The 18,405-nt window shown below is 37.4% G+C and overlaps 1 protein-coding gene across 2 annotated transcripts in view; it reads right to left on the bottom strand.

The window, feature by feature from the left end:
* LOC145984032 (cadherin-like and PC-esterase domain-containing protein 1) overlaps positions 1-18,405 on the bottom strand; it is a 516,258-nt gene that overhangs the window by 490,787 nt on the left and 7,066 nt on the right. The window lies entirely within an intron of this gene.

Raw genomic sequence — 18,405 nt, 5'->3', positions numbered from 1 at the left:
GCTTCTCAGAAAAATACATTTTAATTTACAAATTGCAGCTACCAGTTAATTACATCAAATTGCATTCAGGTTAGTCGCTTCCTTACTTTAACCCTAGCAGAACCAAGGTTTGATCTGTTACATGCTGGACTAAGGGTGGCATTTTGTGCCACTTTACTATTCCGGTACATTTGTTAGTTATTTTGCACTACTAGTATGTTTTGTTTAATATAAGTCATATTTTGTATATTTTTAATGTTTTTTAAGTATTTTTTATTCATATTTTGTATATTTTCAATGTATGTTAAGTATTTTTTATTTGGAAATGTACATCTGCATATTTATTATTAACAATAATATAATAAAACATGATAACACATTTCAGTTCTACATTGTCAGTAAATTACAGTTCCTCAGCATTGCTCACTATTATTAGAAATTACACAGTTGTCACAGATCTGAACTTTCATGCAGTATCTTCCACAGACACATTTACCACAGTCATTGCATGAAATTGTAGTTCGTGAGAGTTTGTTTCTTCTTTCTCCATTGGAAATGCAAATGTAACACCTATTTCCTTTTCTCGAAGCAGTTGCATAAGTAGATATATCTATGAGATTGTCAACTGTTGACCTAATTTTCCTTTGAAGAACGTTTTCCATTGCCGTACCAGTATTTGCATTCAATCCCTCAATGTTCTTTGCTCTATCTGCTACATGTGGCTCAATCAACTACAGTTTAAAAATTAAAATGGATAAAATTTTCTCTTGAATTTTAGCAAATATGAAAATACACATCTGAATTGACAATAAACCGGATTTTTAATTCAATTGCTCAAGGCAGTTTCGATTACCAACACAAAAAATTCAAAAGTGGTAATTTATGCCACACCTTGGTCCTGCTAGGGTTAAGCGCTGATTCCCATAACAATAAATACGTAATATACCAATGCTACATTTCTCAACTTCGTATTTAAAATAAAGCCGTAACAAGTTAATGGGCAGTGAGGGGGGGGGGGACAAAACCAAAACAGTACAAAATGGCACAGAAAGAAAATAAATGTTACATATAGCCTACAATCTTAACGATTGTCGGAAACAGTTCTGGCAAGAAAGTCAGTATTTGGAAGCAGGTTATAATATAAGCGCGGAGGCCTATAGAAAAAGATACCGTTGTAGAAGGGAAAGCCCTTGTAGTTGGATTGTGAAAGGGCTTTACGTTGTGGGTTGTTCGTGTGGGTACTCGTAGATTAAATTCATTGATTATAAATTCTGTTATATTTTTACCTTTGATGATTTTGTGCAAAAATTCGTATCTGCTAGTCTAGCGACGATTTTTTTGCTCACTGGATATTCAAAACAGACATAATATCTGTTTACTTGGAGGTGTCTCATGGAAGGTATTCTATGCTGAGCAATGGCGAGGAAAAAGCAGAGGACAGAATGAATCCTTGAAATATAGGCTTTAGATGTCATGGTCGAGATTGGGGAAAATTTGAGAATATGAGAGAAATAAATTGAAAAATATGCTAATGGATGATTGGATTAGGATTTCAGTGAACCTGTACAGAAGACCAAGGAGATGAGTGGCTGGTTCTTTTAGCATCATCTGTAATGTGATTAAAATTTATTTTAGACAAACTATGGAGCCAATGAATTGAAATTTGTAATATAAAATTTAATAAAATGATGTCGCAATTGGGAATCTCTTAACAAATGAAGGTACATATGCTTTCAAGAATGGAAGTGTCAAATGTATGAAACGTCAGAAAGCATGTTGTAAAGCCCAGTACAGCATCCACATGGCAAGAAATGACACCACGACTTCGCTTACGACAGAAAATTGACTTGCCTGGTTCTATCCCCTAACCCTTCAAATAAAATGTTCTAGTTATAATTTCGAAAACAGTTATGCACATCTTTTTTCCTTCATATGACGACTAAAACACATGGCATGTATTCCTAACTTAGGTCTTGTTGAATTCATTAAAGGTTAAGGTCATCTTCTAATGCCCAACTTCAAAATACTGCAGTTTCCTGTTTTTCATCTCGCTGTCTTTCCTTCCTTCAACAATCTCATCTAACTTGATTTGAACTATGGGACCTTTCTGTGGATTTCAAGTTTTCTCAAAGCTACATCTGTTCCCTCGTTTACATATCTCTCTGTCTAGAGGGCAGCAGATGGCGAGACAATATTCGAGGGAGAATTTAGAAGAGAAATGGCTTTCATTCGTTTGATTCGTAAGTGAGAACGACTTGAATATCAGACGGGCAATGGATGCTTCAGAGCTGCTGGCGAAATTCTACAAACGAAACGGCACCATCCGGCTACAGTGCAGGTGAGCCGCGAACGTGCTTGTTACACAAACTAATGCCAGGTATGAATTTAAATGATGGAATGTTTTCTACGTCTAAGGAAGGCTTCTTTTTCTTGGGAAGCATGAGTGTGCTGAAAAGGAGATTTCTATGAATTCATCACCTTCTTAGATCTAATTCTCTCCAGCAACTTCACTTTCTTTTCTATAAAGTTTACTGATCCAATTCTTATGTGCTCATTTCTCTTTTATATGGGTAGTATCGGGGCGATATGTTTCGTTCTCGGTCTCTCGACGCCAGTGGCCCCGGATTAGAATCCCGTCTTGGGAATGGGTGTTCTTTGTGAGTGTCCCTGCATCAATTTCATCAATCATCCTCATCTTGGCAATTAGCCAAAAGTGGCAGAAAAGCTAAGTAAAATAAACCAAATCAATCAATCAATCGTTCTCGATCTCGTGTCCAGTTGTAAATGCCTACCACGTTCTCAGTCTCGTCTCCGTTTATAAACACTCTTCTCGTTCTCGTGTCGGTCTCGAAGAGCAAAAGGTCGCCTTGTAATCAAGGGGTCCCGGGATCAATACCCGGTGGAGGCACATAGTGGTTCGGATCCCACTTTATACTGTAGGCCCAGCCCCGATTAGCCTTACTGTGCATAAAGTGGACTTAAAACACCAACTCAATCAATCAATCAATCGAAGAGCAAAAGGGCGTGTCTTGCTGCAGGACAACGAAGCTCTGGTGCCTGTACCTACGGCCTCTGTGGAGCCGCGTTGTCCTGTGTTTTTCCCGTACGTGAGCTGAATGTCCCTTTACCACCTAAGCTGTTAATATAGGGATGGAGATTTTATCCTCAGATATAGTACAGTTTTAGTCGTTGATAAGGAATCTAAGTTTTATAAATTGAGTGAGAAAGTTTTGAGCAGACATTTTATTTTAGTATTAGCGTTCTGTCCTTAGGTTCGTTTGTTTGCATACATTCAGGACAAAATTTCGTTATTCGTGTGTCTGAATAATAACACAGTAGATTATCACACACTACATTCACAAACGAGACCAAGAATTTCGGACACAAAATAGTCTCGTCTTAATTTTCACACATCTGGTTGTAGTGTTGTAGTGTACTGTTCGTATTCGAGGGGTGTTAATGTGTTTACAATGACGTTAGTTATGTTCAATATCTTTGTTTTTAAGTACGAGTTTTAAAAAGAAAACAATAAGTTATTTTACAAATACAGATTGTAATCAAGGGGTCCCGGGTTCGATACCCGGTGGAGGCACATTGTGGTTCAGATCCAACTTTAAACTGTAGGTCCAGTCCCGATGAGCCTTACTGTGAATGAAGTGGGCTTAAAACACCAACTCAATCAATCAATACAAATTAAATATGTAACAAAATTGTGAATAAAATTACATAAGTAGCATGAAGTTCTCTAGCCTCTGTACATATCTTAGAAAATCAGATTCCAACGTGAATTTCTTGCTTGAATTTACGTAGAATAATAATGCGCTAATGGGTTAATCGGCGCTCACAAAGCGATCAATAAAGAAGAACAGCACGGAATACAACGATTCTTTCATTGGATTTATTATACGTGCTAGCCGTAAGAAAATAAAAACCTGACTGCTATATTCAGATATTGTTGCAGTTATAATTCATTGATTACCTGCTCCTAAGAGTTCAAAATTTTATAACATTAACTCTAAATCTAGTCTAGAGTAGTTTAGTAGCATGAAATGCCAATCATATAGACTCCACTATCTTCCTTACTACCAAAACTCATACAGGGTGGCTACAAACAATCAGAAATAAAATTCCCTAACTTTTCCAGGTTTTCCAGGACAAAATTTACATTTTTCCCTGACAATTACAAACTAAACTATAATAGATGATTTTGCAAATGGAAATAATAAACTCATACAGATCCAGGTATGAATTTGTTAAGTACCAATATTATCTTCTATGAAATTGACTTAATTTCTCTATTCTCTATGATTTGAATTCAAACAGCATAATAGTGAATTTGGAAAATTATTACAATTCACAAGCTAGGGAAGGATTACGGAATTTTATCATACGAAATAAGTTTAAAATAAAATACTTGATTATTTGTAAAGTTACGACTAAATAAGATAAGAGTGAAGAGTGATTGATTAAGAAATAAAATTTGTAATTTATCAGTCTTCTTATACATTCTCGGTATTACATGTTGATATTTCCACTGAGGTTTGGAACCCTCTGCTTGCAAGATCCATGACTGCGGACTCATTTTTCGATGCATAAAGCTACTTCTCTCTTCTCTGTAAAGCAAACAACTTAACTCTTGCATATAAGTGAAACAATTGAATTGTACAAAGAAAGTGTCATATTTCCTTCATTATCAATGGGATGTCTGCTTCAGTACAAACATTCACAGTATATCCAAGTGAAGTACTGTGAAACTGACAACATGCAGTTATACCATTATTGCAGACGAAAAGGGTATGTAGGTATTAGAAATTTAACGCAAGGAATTTATAGAATTGCATTGTATAGGTACCTGATTTAGCTAACCACACATTAAAACAGGAACACTCTGTTAATAACAGCTTCTGAAAGTTCATATATGAGTGGCGTCCTGAAAAAAGCTCCAATGGTGCCTATACGCAGCACTAGTGGTCGGAGAGCGACACACACACATGCAGGCAGGAAGAAGTGGCATGTAGCTGTAATCTGGTACAGTTGCAATGCAACCGTTTTAGGACAGTTCTAGGTTAAAGATTGCCGCTCTCATACAGTCTCTCACCAACTGCGATGTAGCCTATGTGTAGTAATCAGATTTTTGCACGCTCAGAATTTGGCACAGAGCCACCAGCAATCGTGTGAGGTGTGCAGACCGGACGTCGTGAGTGATAGTATGGTCAGACGATGGTGCAGACAATTCACGGAAGGCCAATCGAATGTGCACAACCCCATACAGCTGAGTACACGCGGGCCCTTTGCATCACTTCAGGTGAGAGATCTTGGACCACTCCCTGTACAGCCCTGACCTTGCATGTACCGACTTTCATCTCTTTGTTTAACTGGAGAGGTTTCTGGCAGGACAAGGATTTGACAGCTATACTGCGGTAGAGATAGTTCCAGTCTTTGCTGCCAGACACATAAGCCATGGGCATACAAAATTTAGTGCCATGCTTCGACAAATGTCAAAACAACGGTGGTGATTATGCCAAAAATTATGTTAGGACTCACTGTTACTAATGCAATAAATTACAACTGATATTCTTGTTTTATTTATGCCTAATCGGTAGGGACCATAATTTTTTTGTTATTTTTTTTCAAATTGGTGTATTTTTTTCATTTTATATTTTTTACTATTCGGTGTTATTTTCCCCAAAATTCACATTTTCATTTTAGTGCATTTTCTGGCAAATATCTGAAATTATATCTTCATGGTGTTTTTAAAATACTGTTTCAAATTGTAAGTCACATGGCCTACGCCACTTCCTGAGAGTTTGATATCTTGAAAGTTATTTTCCATATCCCCTTCTTAATTTTAAGGTAAGGGTTTGGAATTAACCCCGTACATACTGAAGGGTGCATAATGAACATCAGTGGGAACGCACGCAAAAAATGTAAATCAATCAATCTCACGTGACAGATACCTATATATTATGGCACAAAAAATTGGCATTATCATTTTTTGACTTGTTAGTGTTACGTTCCTCAAAATTCGCGTTTTTGTTTTAAAGAACATTTTTCTGCCAAATATACCGAAACTTAATACTCCATTGTGCTTTTAAACTATTATTTTAAATTGTAGGTCACATGGTCTACGTATTTTCGTGACAGTTTGATATGTCGGAACAGATTTTTGAGGAAGTAAAAGTAAATGTAAAGTGCTCCCCTGCACTTTGCCATGAAGGTGTATAGGGGTGTGGAGTTAGGGCCCCAAACTTTCTTGATCATGGTTGAAGGTGGGGGTGATGTGATCAGCACCACGCTCCTGGCTACCATTATCCCTCAAAGTTCCCTCCAGGTACCCGCTTGATATGACGCTGGGTGAGTGACGGAGCAGTTTGAATAGGTGGAAAAGATCCCGGTTCTCCCCCGCAGGGGTTCGACCCCGGGTCTCTGGCATGGTAGTCAGACGCCCTAACGACTGAGATCCATTATTTCTCGTTCGACAAATGCCGATGGTGCGCACTTAGCTTGGTAATTCAAAACACATGTCGCGCGACAAATACTGAAGATGTTGCTCCCGTGTGACGGTAGATATGTATTCGATCTCCTGTTAGAACCCTACCACTTTGCTCTGTGATGCAAATGGTTTTGATAGAAGTTGGAAAAATCGTGGGAAATACATGATTTAATGTGGCTGTCGGAATTATTCCATGTATAGTTTACTCTTGAATAAAATGTTGGAAAACTTGCACGTTCTATGTACACAAACGTGGCCTAGAAAAGACAAGAATGTTGGATTTCATTAAATTTTTCGTTGTTTTAGGACATTTTTTAAAAAAATCGCTAAAAACGCCAACAATTCGCATTTTATGCCAAATTCGCATTATTTCGATATTTCGAAAGGGCAAAAAATGTGTCCATACATCACTGCACATTCATAAACACAACTTCGCATCAATTACCATTTTTCCATGGTTTTCGCGGTTTCAATGTCCCTACTAATTGGAAATTACTTTCTGGACACCCCTCGTATAAATCAGTAGATGGAAAGTGAAAATTTAGCAGAGCTGGCAGAGAAAAGTCAATTCTAGAAGAAAGTGATTTGCTTTTATGATTGAATGATTCGAGTAAATATGATATTAAAATATTTACGTATTTATTATTAGTATTTTATTTCTGGACATTAACTTCACTCAGTGAGAGATTAATAACCATATCTCACGAGTTTTAAACAGACAGGACGGAGAGTGGCGTTAATTTCATTGCAATACTAGTGTTGCAGTAAATTTGAGGTTGGGAACATGCTCTTGCCAATTTTTATAACGTTCACCAATGCAGATTTATGTTTCACCTCTTCGTGCTAGTATTCAATATATATCCCGTTTTGTTGGATTCTTCTTGATATCTAAGAATAGTGCAATGTCATTGTAAACGTATGTTAACTTGTGCGAAACCAGTAATACGTCAGGATGATGAAAGAAAACCTTCGTAAGCACTGCTACATTAAATAAGGTGAAGTGAGCCAGAAGAGTAATAAAATTCCAGCAGCACATTTGCAGTCTAAAGCTCTTCTTGTTTATGCATGCGATTTTTGTTGGATGTTGCAGTCCGAAGACATCCAACATAAAATCAATTTCATACGAGTGCCATGCATGCAATTTCTGTCGCATGTTGTAGTGAGATACTTTGCTGGGTGGCGATATTCGACAAAAATCCTATGTATCAATGGAGCCTTGTCCAACAAAATGCCTTACTACGACGTCCGACAACTATTGGACGGCGCCACCCGCTCCCATCCCCTCCATCTGTTGACAGTTCTGTCCCCTTACTACTCCCATACGGACAAGAAAAACTGATAATTCAACGCATTTCCCACGTAATATTTACAGGCTTAACACATTTTTCTGCCCCTCCGGAAATTTCTCTCCCTCTCTCTCTCTCTCTCTCTCTCCTCCTGCCATCACTGGTTTCTGGCGCCGTGGTTGTGTTGTGCATTAAAGGGGCCTAAAAGTTGAGGCCGAAACTTAGCAACAAGATTTCCTGTTCCAGTGCAGTGTTAAAATAATAATAATAATAATAATAAAGACAAAATTCCCTGACAATTCCCTGACTTTTTTGACACCTCAAATTCCCTGACTTTTCCCGGTTTTCCAGGTCTGTCGCTACCCTGCTCATAATATGTGGAGCATTATCATGTGGTGCCTCTGACTTATTCGCGGAAGGTTCATTTTAATGAGGACATTAAGGAGTGTTCAGATGAAAGAAGCATGGTTTCATGGCTCGTTTGATACTACTCGAAACCGAATCCTAAAAATTAAATACAGGATATGTAGACTGTCAGGCTGTGTGAAAGTTTGTATTTGATTTTTTTAATGCGTAATGTCATGCGATATCAAAATTACGATGTATGTACCATGTGAAGGGAGTTTTTAGACAGAAGTAGCAGGTTACATGTGCTTACGCCGCTTGTATGTGTGAGCTCTTTAAGAAATAATATATAAAAAATAAAATATAAATAATATATATATAATAAATATTATCATACGGTTTAAATTTACAGCACCTAAGATTATTTACAATGATATGCATAAAATATTGATTAGGAACTTCTGGATATCCTTTTGTGTTATTCAACAAATATTCAATTTCTTATTCTTTGACATTAATTTTCTTGTATAGTTGATTTTGTACAAATTTTAGTGATCCTATTCTTATACCGTCTCTTTTACCTATTGATGTAATAATAACAAGCCCATACTAAGCAATTTGCCCATTTGAATAATTGGTTGTTATTATTATGAATTGATATTAACGCATTAACCCCAGAAATCTAAGGCTTCGTCAGCTTGACGACGAGTAAATACAAAAAGATATCCCACCCGTTCTTACTACATGATGCGCTTGGCACCCTCAGTACCTTCAATTGGCCTTGAACTGTGGAGGGAGTGATACTGTCTGGGTTGAATTGGTGTCCAGTTGACAAATTATTAGATATTATTTTATCTGCGTAGTCGTTCTGACGAAACATTACCTTTAATGTCACCAAATTTGCCACATCTATTTTTTTTTGTTTCGACAAGGAAAAATCAATTGAGTTTTGAAAAACAAAACTAAAAAATGTGGTTTTCTCACAGCATGCATCTATCAAACATCCGAATAACCTGTGATAACTATGAAACGAAAGGAGGATGACAAAAATGTATTGCAGCCATTGTTCCAAAGCAATATGTGGAGAATACCAAACAAATTGCTGTTTTAAATGTAACTATGTAATGATGTCAAAACTTTTCTGTTTATTATTAATACTATCAGAAACAAATTATGTTATTAGCCAATTTTAATTGTCAATGATACTCCTCCTATAAAGCAGAAGAGTAGGGTCGTCAAGATGACTTCATCTTAGCGTTAGTGTTCCTGATTTTCCACCTTAGCTCTATAGGATTAATTATAAACATTTATATTATGATGATAATATGTGACACACTTGGTTTTGGACCCTCCCGAAATATATTTCTATATACGTGCCTGATCACTTGTAAAGGATAATTTAATATTTTAATAATTGTGTTCGGCGCACAAAAATCATAAAGCGAGTGGTAATTAAATTATAACATCGACATGAAACATATACAATCTAAATAAACTCGCAAAGCTTTTCAAAAGAAAAGAATGTTAGAGGAAACGCGCTTTACTAAATTCTTTTGGTTTTGGAGACGGAAGGGTGTCTTAATTTTTCTTCACACGTCTTACATATTTCAGCTAATTGAAATTCTTTCGATGTTGACCACAATATCTTATCGATATTAATGAATGGTTTTAGCATTAGTCTAATCCTTATGTAATAATGATATTTTCAAATTGCTGCTTGAATTATAATTTTCAGCCTAGCATGATTATTATTATCCACGACGTAGTAGGGAGTTTTGTTTATTGATTATTTTACTTCGCTTTTCTGCCACTTTAGGCTAATCGCGAAGATGAGGATGAGTGATGGAGGGACGCTCACAAAGAATACGTATGCCCAGACCGAGATTCAAACCCGGGAACCCTTCGTCGTATCGCGCCGTGCTAATGACTCCGTCACAGAGGCCTGCGGGGATTTTCTTGGGTTACGTAGTGGAAATATATATATCTACATAAGAAATATTATGGCCGCGGTGGCTCAGTCGGTAACGCGTCTGACTACCATTCTAAAGGTCCCGGGTTCGATCCCCGGCCGGTTCAAACTTTTCTAACGGTGAAAGCGGCCCCGGCGCCTACCCAGCGTCGAATAACATGGGTACCTGGGGGAAACCTGGGGGGGTAAAGGCGGTCAGGGGCGTGATGCTGATCACATCACCCCCACTCACGACCGGATCAAGAAAGTGTGGGGCGTTACCCCCACACCCCCTATACGCCTTCATGGCGTGGTGCTAAGCACAGGGGAACACTTTACCTTTTTTTACCTTTACCTTTACATAAGAAATATTAACTAAAAGCATGCTACATTAGCGAAAGTAAAACATTTCTGTCACAGCAAAGGATGTGAACACCGTGAGTAAAGGATCGATTTTGCCACAATGGATGCTGCAGTTGTGTTTGTACAACATATGCAACGTAAGCAGGTCTCGCGTGTAAGCTCTAGGCAAACCACGTATTCCAAGCAACTGGACTCTTTATTTACTGGCGACGACTTTTCATCTACAACAACAAGCTAATGGACTTATACGGCGATGTTATCGAAGCCATTATGAAGAGCAACAGTAGAATGGTGCTAGCAAATGGGGTCTAAGGTCAAGGTGACTGTTCAATGCACTTTATTAATCTTACTCGTAATACGTTGCTTATCACAGATTGTTTTCCCTTTGGTGTGTCCCAAATTTAACAGTTGGATTTCCACGTTATTAAATTCTTACTAGTTAATGTCGATTATACGTATATCACAACTCGCATGTGATTTCTTCGCCCAAATCACTTTGAAAAGAGTTGATAGTTTTAAGTAGAATCTTTAATGTACATTAGGTTGAACACCTTTTGGTGATACTAACCAGTGGCACATCATTTACAGGCCTAAAAGGAACAGGACATGTAAAAAAATTTAAGCCATAACGTACTGCAATGATTTAAATATTGTTACAAAACTATTGCGTGTGTGTGTTTCATATTTTACGCCCTTTTTCGTCTAGGTCGATCGTGGTGTTAATGAATGTGTGTGTGTGTGTGTATAAGATACGTTGTGCGAACCCTACTTTGAGAGTCCCTTGCTAGCCTCTGTTATCGCTTTAATCTGGGCTTTTAAAATAAAGTAGTCACAATATTAAAGAAGATATAATCTTGTGTACGCCAAACACAAATGTATTTCAGTTGCTGTCCCTCTACTGTATCGTGGAAGATCCATTCTCAAAGGAGGTGAATGATGTATACATTTCGCCATCTGAAATAGTTTCTGTTGAGGTTGGGAATCGATCTTACGACGCCTGTCACACACGATACCGCTACACCGCAGAAACTACTTGTACTCAACATGTAGTTTAAAATATGAATGTCAACTATTTAGGTCTTTTTGTTTAACAAAATCCCGTATTCGTAATCACTATTAGTTATGTGAAACCTGCGGGGAATTACTCATGGATGTGCAAGTAGTGCGTTCGTGTGTTCACAAGTTCAAAGTCCTGAGAAATGTTGGAGAAGTTGGAGAATGAATAGAGGCCAAGCACAAGGCTTTTCGATATCACGAGTGGGAGAGAGAAAGACACCACACAAACCAAGCTGGTATTTACAATTTCATTTTGCGTGATTTGAAAAATACGGATACGAGAATTTGTATCTATGAGATCTATGCTGTGGGATTGTCAATGTTTGAACTTTACGTTCAGTACTACTAGTGGCATCCGTGGTGTAGTGGTAACGTGCTCGACTTGTATGACAGGGGTCGTAAGATCGATGCCCAACTACGGCAGAAGCTTTTTCAGAAGGCGAAAAGCGTTTCACGAAATATTTCTTCAGATTCATGGAAATGACGTTGATATCTTCCAATACTTGGAAACTTTAAATTCCAGACAGCTATCTAAATTGAAGCAGACAATCAGATACTACGTGACATATGCAGAAATCAGATAGGAAGCATTGATTAGTCATCGCTAGGGCTGGGAAGTTAATGACTTGTAGAATAAACTTAAAATAATTTTAAAAAATGGTCTAAAATACTTTTGGTGCTAAAAATGGAAGCTTGATTGTTTAAATAAATGAAAAGAGAGTAGTTCAATAAGTCGCTGTTTGGTGTACATAAGATGATATTTTCTTTAATATTGTGACTAATATTATTTTAAAAGCCCAGATTAAAGCGATAACAGAGGCTAGCAAGGGAATCTCAAAGTAGGGTTCACACAACATATCTTAAGTTTGGTGTAGGAAAAATAAATGTATTACAATTAATTACGTATTTAATGCATTGCCAAACTTGTAAATGATAATTGTGCTTTTCCATTGAACATATATTCATTTAATGACAAACTTGCTAAAAGGACCATGTCAGGAAATTTAAATCTACAAGTTATGCTAGCAAATGCACTTAAAATTCACGAAACAAGATGGAAGAAGAAAAATAAGCCTTCAAATTAAGTAAAATGTAAAAAAAAAAGGCAAAAACTACTGAAAATGATCTAAAAGCCAAATGAAGGCCGACAAACGCAAAGAAATAATGTTTTCTGGATCTAACTGAAGGCAAACTGACTGATATTCGGTTTAGCATTGTTTTGTAGGCTCAGAAAAGAAGATGAGTCTTCATCAACTTCCGAGCCATAGTCAGCACATTCCTTGTTTGATCAAATACAATCTTTTCAAATACGACAATAATTTAGGTATTTTTCGATACAAATTGATGAATCTTAGTGCCAGAAAGAAGAAACAAATGCATTGAACTGCTGGAAACATTCGTCGATTTCAACACCGAATTATTCTTTGCGAATATTCTGAAACAAAATTATTCAACTTAATTACTAAACTCCATGCTCAATGTATCTATCTCATGCCATACTCACAAGAAAAATAAAAATTAAGAATAATTAAAAAAAAACTAAAGAAAAAATTGAGAACTTTGGATTTGAACCCGCGACCATTAACTCTTAGGATAAAAAGACAATTGTGAGTACTTTACCAATACTCGACAACATCGCTGGTAGCATATTCTTCGAAATGTGTTGGTGATTGCTCAAGCTACCACTTTTCTATGCGACGAACACATTTTCGCTGCAAATTGCGAGATTCTTTAATTTTCGCTCATTGCACAGTACTTTGCAAGGTGGGGTCATATTATATTTGCATAAACTATTCGTAATTATGCCCTTTTGTGTTCAAACTTGACAGCTATTTCCTCCAGGTGTACTATATGTCCAGAAAATGAATGCTCGGTTGATTGCGGCGTTGCAAGCAAAACTTCAAAGATGAAAAATTTTGAGGTCAAACGTGTGACTGAACACATCATGCCCACCTCAAGTTTTTTGAAACTAACATATTCTCTTTTCTGGGAGTTGCTTCCCAATAATGTATTCCATAAGGATCTCCATGGGTGGCACAAAGTAAAAAAATGTATCGGTCTGGAAAAACAACTACATCTGAAAGAAAATAAGCGAAAAGAAATTCGCGTCGCCAGTAGTGAAAACATACATGATACGTAAATATGGCATAGGAAGAACACGCACATATAATTGGGACACACACAGCACAGAACTGTAGGATTGTCGGTACCAAACGCAAATGCTATCGTGAAGGACGATGGCGGTTGAAGTTCTGTGCTAATAGTACTGGCAGATACACAAGTGGGATACTTGAGATATGAAGTGCATATCACTGGCAAACACAGCTTTGTACTGTGTGTGTTCCAATTATATGTGCGTGTTCTTCCTATGCCATATTTACGTGGTTTCGGGGTCAGATCCCCACTTCAATTTCTCTTCATCTTGACATTTGAGGGGGTTTGCCCCTAAAACAGTTTTTTAGCTGAAATACAAAAACACGTATTTCTTCCTTTGGGCCCCTCTACACACCTGCCACGTTTCATGGAAATCGGAGGGGGACACAGGGGTCAGATCCCCACTTCCATTTGTCCTCATCTTGACATTTGAGGGGGGGTTGCCCCCTCAAACAGTTTTTTAGCCGAAACAAAAAAAAAAAACATTTCTTTCTTTGGGCTCGTCTATACACCTGCCAAGTTTCATGGAAATCGGAGGAGGACACTTAGATAACCTCCCTTGTGAGCCCACAATTCACACAGTGAACGCGAAGGTTTTCTCAGCAGTATGACGCCATCCTTCGTTGTCTTGCAGCGGAGTGCCCAAGAATTTGTAAAGGAGGTATATGCAGTGGCGTATCAAGGGGTGGGCGACCACCTGGGGTCTCGCGTCTCATGGAGTGTTGATACAAAAATATATGAAATTGAAAGGAGGGGGAAAAGATGGAACAGGCTAATTTTTGTAGGCACTAAATTAAAACAATCTGTTTTTACCTGGCTTTAAATTCTAGTTAAACGTTATAATACGTCAAATCAGGGGCCTAACATACAGGCTCTAAGCATAAGGGGGCCCGGAAAAATTAAAAATTATTGTCATATTTCTCATGTGTAACATATTCGCAAAAATTCACGATATCTTGTGACGTCATTTTTACCCATTTATTCATTTCTCGAATAAAAACCAATGTGTCTTGTCTTTTCTTCTTTCTCTCGACCTTGCACTCCCGATTTTAATATGTTAACAATAAAGCACCTCCAACTGCCACGAAGCAAGTGCGAGGCATTTAAATGCTTGGGTCGTTTGCAACTCAAGAAGGCAATGGATAATATAAGCAGTTCTTACTTCCTTCCTACAGCTTCATATTTCAGCTCCCGGAAAACAAAGAAAGACATTATTAGAGTGAGTGAAATTATTAAATATAATTTTCTTCAATAATTTATTATATAAATATAATAATTTGCTGACGTATCTCTGAAGATTTTGTATAGAGTCACATTGAGATTTCAAATTTAATAATAGGTTGGGGACTCGTATTATCATCTCGCACAGAACCTCGCGATATGTTGCTACGTCACTGAGTATATGGGTTGTCATTGTTAATTTACTTTATTTAAAAACAATCAACTCATATTTTACCTCACAAGGTGAGCCTCAAAGGGTTAAGATTTTTGCTAATATCTCTGTGTCCATTCTATTGTCTCCTGTAAGTAGTAATTTAGTATTGGAGAAACTACACGAAAAACACATCCTAAGTGACATCGACGAGGAATTAGATTTATCGTATTTTGCTTCTTATAAATGTCGACAATACACTAATTCTACTTAATAAAAAAATTATCTGCTCTAAAACAGATTCTAACCTGCGATCTTAAGACAACTGGACCAGGCCTTTACCACTTTCCACTCCAACAAACTAACTTGAAATTTTGTCTTAAGGATCATCAGCAATCTTGCAAACTTTGTTAACATACACTAGTTAATTTTACAAGCTGGAATAGATTTAAAATCTGCAATTCAGAACTAGATTTCTGTGGCAACTTATTCTCCCCCGTCTACATTACTGTGACAAAAGTCACGTATTGTAAATGTGAAGTGGTATTGTTACATGTTGCAAATAATTTCTCATACAATCGTTAGTTCCAGATTTGGCCACAGCCACTGAGCGTTTAGTTTCTGGACATCGTAGTACCACGAGCGAGTGCAGTGTCTCCAACCTCACAACAGTTTCTCTGATTCAAATTTCAACATGCCGAATCGCAAGTATTCTCTTAAATTAATCCTCATACTTGAGTTTTTCGTATTTTTCTCTATTAATATGTTGGGCGAATATAGTTTCTGACCATGTTATAAACAATAATGTAAATCTTACACCAGAGGGTTTCTCCCTAGTAGAGGGACCTGCAGTAAAGTTGGCTACTCTCTGGTCTTTCTCAAGAGCTATGTTGCCAAATTAACGATTTCTGGACTTAGAAAACTTTCAGGGCGGTCAAGTAACATTTGGAGAAGTTTACAGTGATCCACAATAAAGATAAAACACCCGAGAATATCTCTCTTCAGCTTCACTTCGGCCATCGCTACAGGTCATTGCTGTAGGGATGGCAGAATTTGCTTTTGAAGCCTTCCTGTTGAAGTTTGATCCTTGCAGTAGAGTTAGGCAATACACATAATGCCATGCAGAGAAGCGGGTATTTCAGGGTCTCTGTCTCATTTTTATTGCAAGTGACTGTACGTTGTCCTGAACCGTTATTATGTATCGGTTACACAGGTTAAATCTGAATATCTACATATCAAGAAGTAAATTTGTTTCTTACAGATTCTCTTGTGGATAGATTTTGGGAATTCAAACCCTGCCTCTGGAAAGACTGCAACCATAAGGGAGCTTTCAGACCTAAGTGACACTGGAAAAGGAACACAGGGGTTTCAAGCCAAAGCGACACGGAGCACTCCAATCTCTTAAAATAAGCCTTCACTGCGTATGCGTAACAACCAGACCGAGGCGACACGATATTGACAAAATGGTCCAGTCTGAACGACATGCAAGCGACATGTGTAACTTGTCGCGTCACTTCAGTACGAAAAATTGATTTTTTTTTTCTGGCGGCTACTTTCCAAGTGAGACATGTCGCTTGTAGCGTGTCGCCTGTCGCTTCGGTCTGAAAGTTCCTTAATAAAAATACTTGGATTGAAATGCGAGAATCTTAAGTGGGTAACAAATCAGAAAATATGGAACAAAAAATCACAATATCAGTGTTTCGAAAGTGAATATGGTATTTTTTTTTCTTACTTTACGTAGCTTTTCTAACTCTCTAGGCTAATTGCGACGATGAAAGTGAATGATTAAATTGAATGTATGGAATGACACTCAAAAAGAAGCACCTATATGATCAGGCAGGGACTCCAACTAGGAACTCTTGATGGTAAGATAGTGAGTAGACATAAGCTATCATAAGCTGCTGATAAGTAGCTACGATCAATATATTCAATATCTCATTATCTCTGCACAGAAAGTAAACCACGAGAAGCCTCGATTCAGATTTAACATTTTGCATCGATAGTAAAACCTTGTTAACCCTTTGTTTACCATACAAGTGTTTAATGTTAATAAGTTTTCTGTTATATGTCTACTGCGTGTCTTGCAGGAACCTCATATTGCGAGTAGGTGATATTTTGTCATTTTACTCTAAGATAATCGCGACGTGATTGGACCGTGAAATAATGAAATAGATGACGCCATGCCTAAAAAGAAATTCGAACAGGGTCTAGGTGTTCTGATTTCTTAGGCGCATGTCCAACCAATGCTCTTTCCAGATTGAAAAGGGAAATGGGTAGTCATTGCGTGCAGTTTGTGGAGAAGTGTCATGCCACTAGTGGTTTGGGTGTGAGTGTCTGTGTCTCGTTTCCAGTTGTAAACACATCTGTCTTGTTTTCGGTCTCATCTTGAGTTGAAAATTCAAGTCTAGTTCTCGGTCTCAACATATTAACATCCGTCTCGTTATCGTCTTTGTCTCGTTTCTACGCAGTAATATTTCAGGGCACAGTGTTAATTTCTTGAATCTCTTATTAGTAATGTCAGAAAATATCGGATTTTGAACTTTTTTCTGGTCTGTGTCTGCATATGATTTACTGCTATTGAAAAACCTCACTGTGACTTGGCCATTTTTTTTTCTATGCAGTGTGTTTCGTGATTGCAATTGCACGCTATATGATTTGTTGCTCAATGCAACACGTTATGCGTGCAGTTGATTGTTATTTAGTGCCATGCTACCTTGATTTAATAGTATTTGTTAAATTCACGATATGACCTCGTACACCAGAATTACGTTTCAACGGAACGTTCGATATGTATACTCTGACAGATATACTACTGAGAAAATACCCGAAAAAAAAACGACTGAAAAGATTGCTGAAAACTGATCTTTCAAAATTAATGTTATTTCCTTCTCTGATTCGTTAATATAATTCCTTGCGTCCTTTCATTGGACCTATATTTTGCACCTAACTAGAGTTTAGCAGAACAGAAATAGAATTACCAAGTTTGATGTATATTACGTACCTGCATCTCAGATCATATGTCACAATTCATAATATGCTACCCACTGTCGTGTAAATGGTTGACAGAAAAAGCACACCAGTGAAGCACATAATCAATCATATGATTTTGCTTTACTCTGTAACCAATATATAGCCTGATGTTGAGGAGCTTGAGCTAACTCTAAGCAGACCTCCGTGGCAGAGAGTTCAGCGCTACGAAGCCAGGTTCGAACCCTTGTTAATGTGTAGATGCATCATTGTGTTTGTCCCATTATCATTTTCATCACTTCATTATTCATCTTCATCGTCACGATGAACTCAAGAAGTTGAAAAGTAGCATTAAATCACCGCTCTAATTTGTAAATAGTATGGAAGAGAGCCTTTTCTTAAATGAAAAAATGGGATTGTACCGAGACGAGATAAGTCTCGA

Source organism: Lepisma saccharinum, chromosome 2, assembly GCF_977018435.1.
Source record: "Lepisma saccharinum chromosome 2, izLepSacc3.1, whole genome shotgun sequence".
NCBI lineage: Eukaryota > Metazoa > Arthropoda > Insecta > Zygentoma > Lepismatidae > Lepisma > Lepisma saccharinum.
This window is presented reverse-complemented; position numbering and strand designations above follow the sequence as displayed.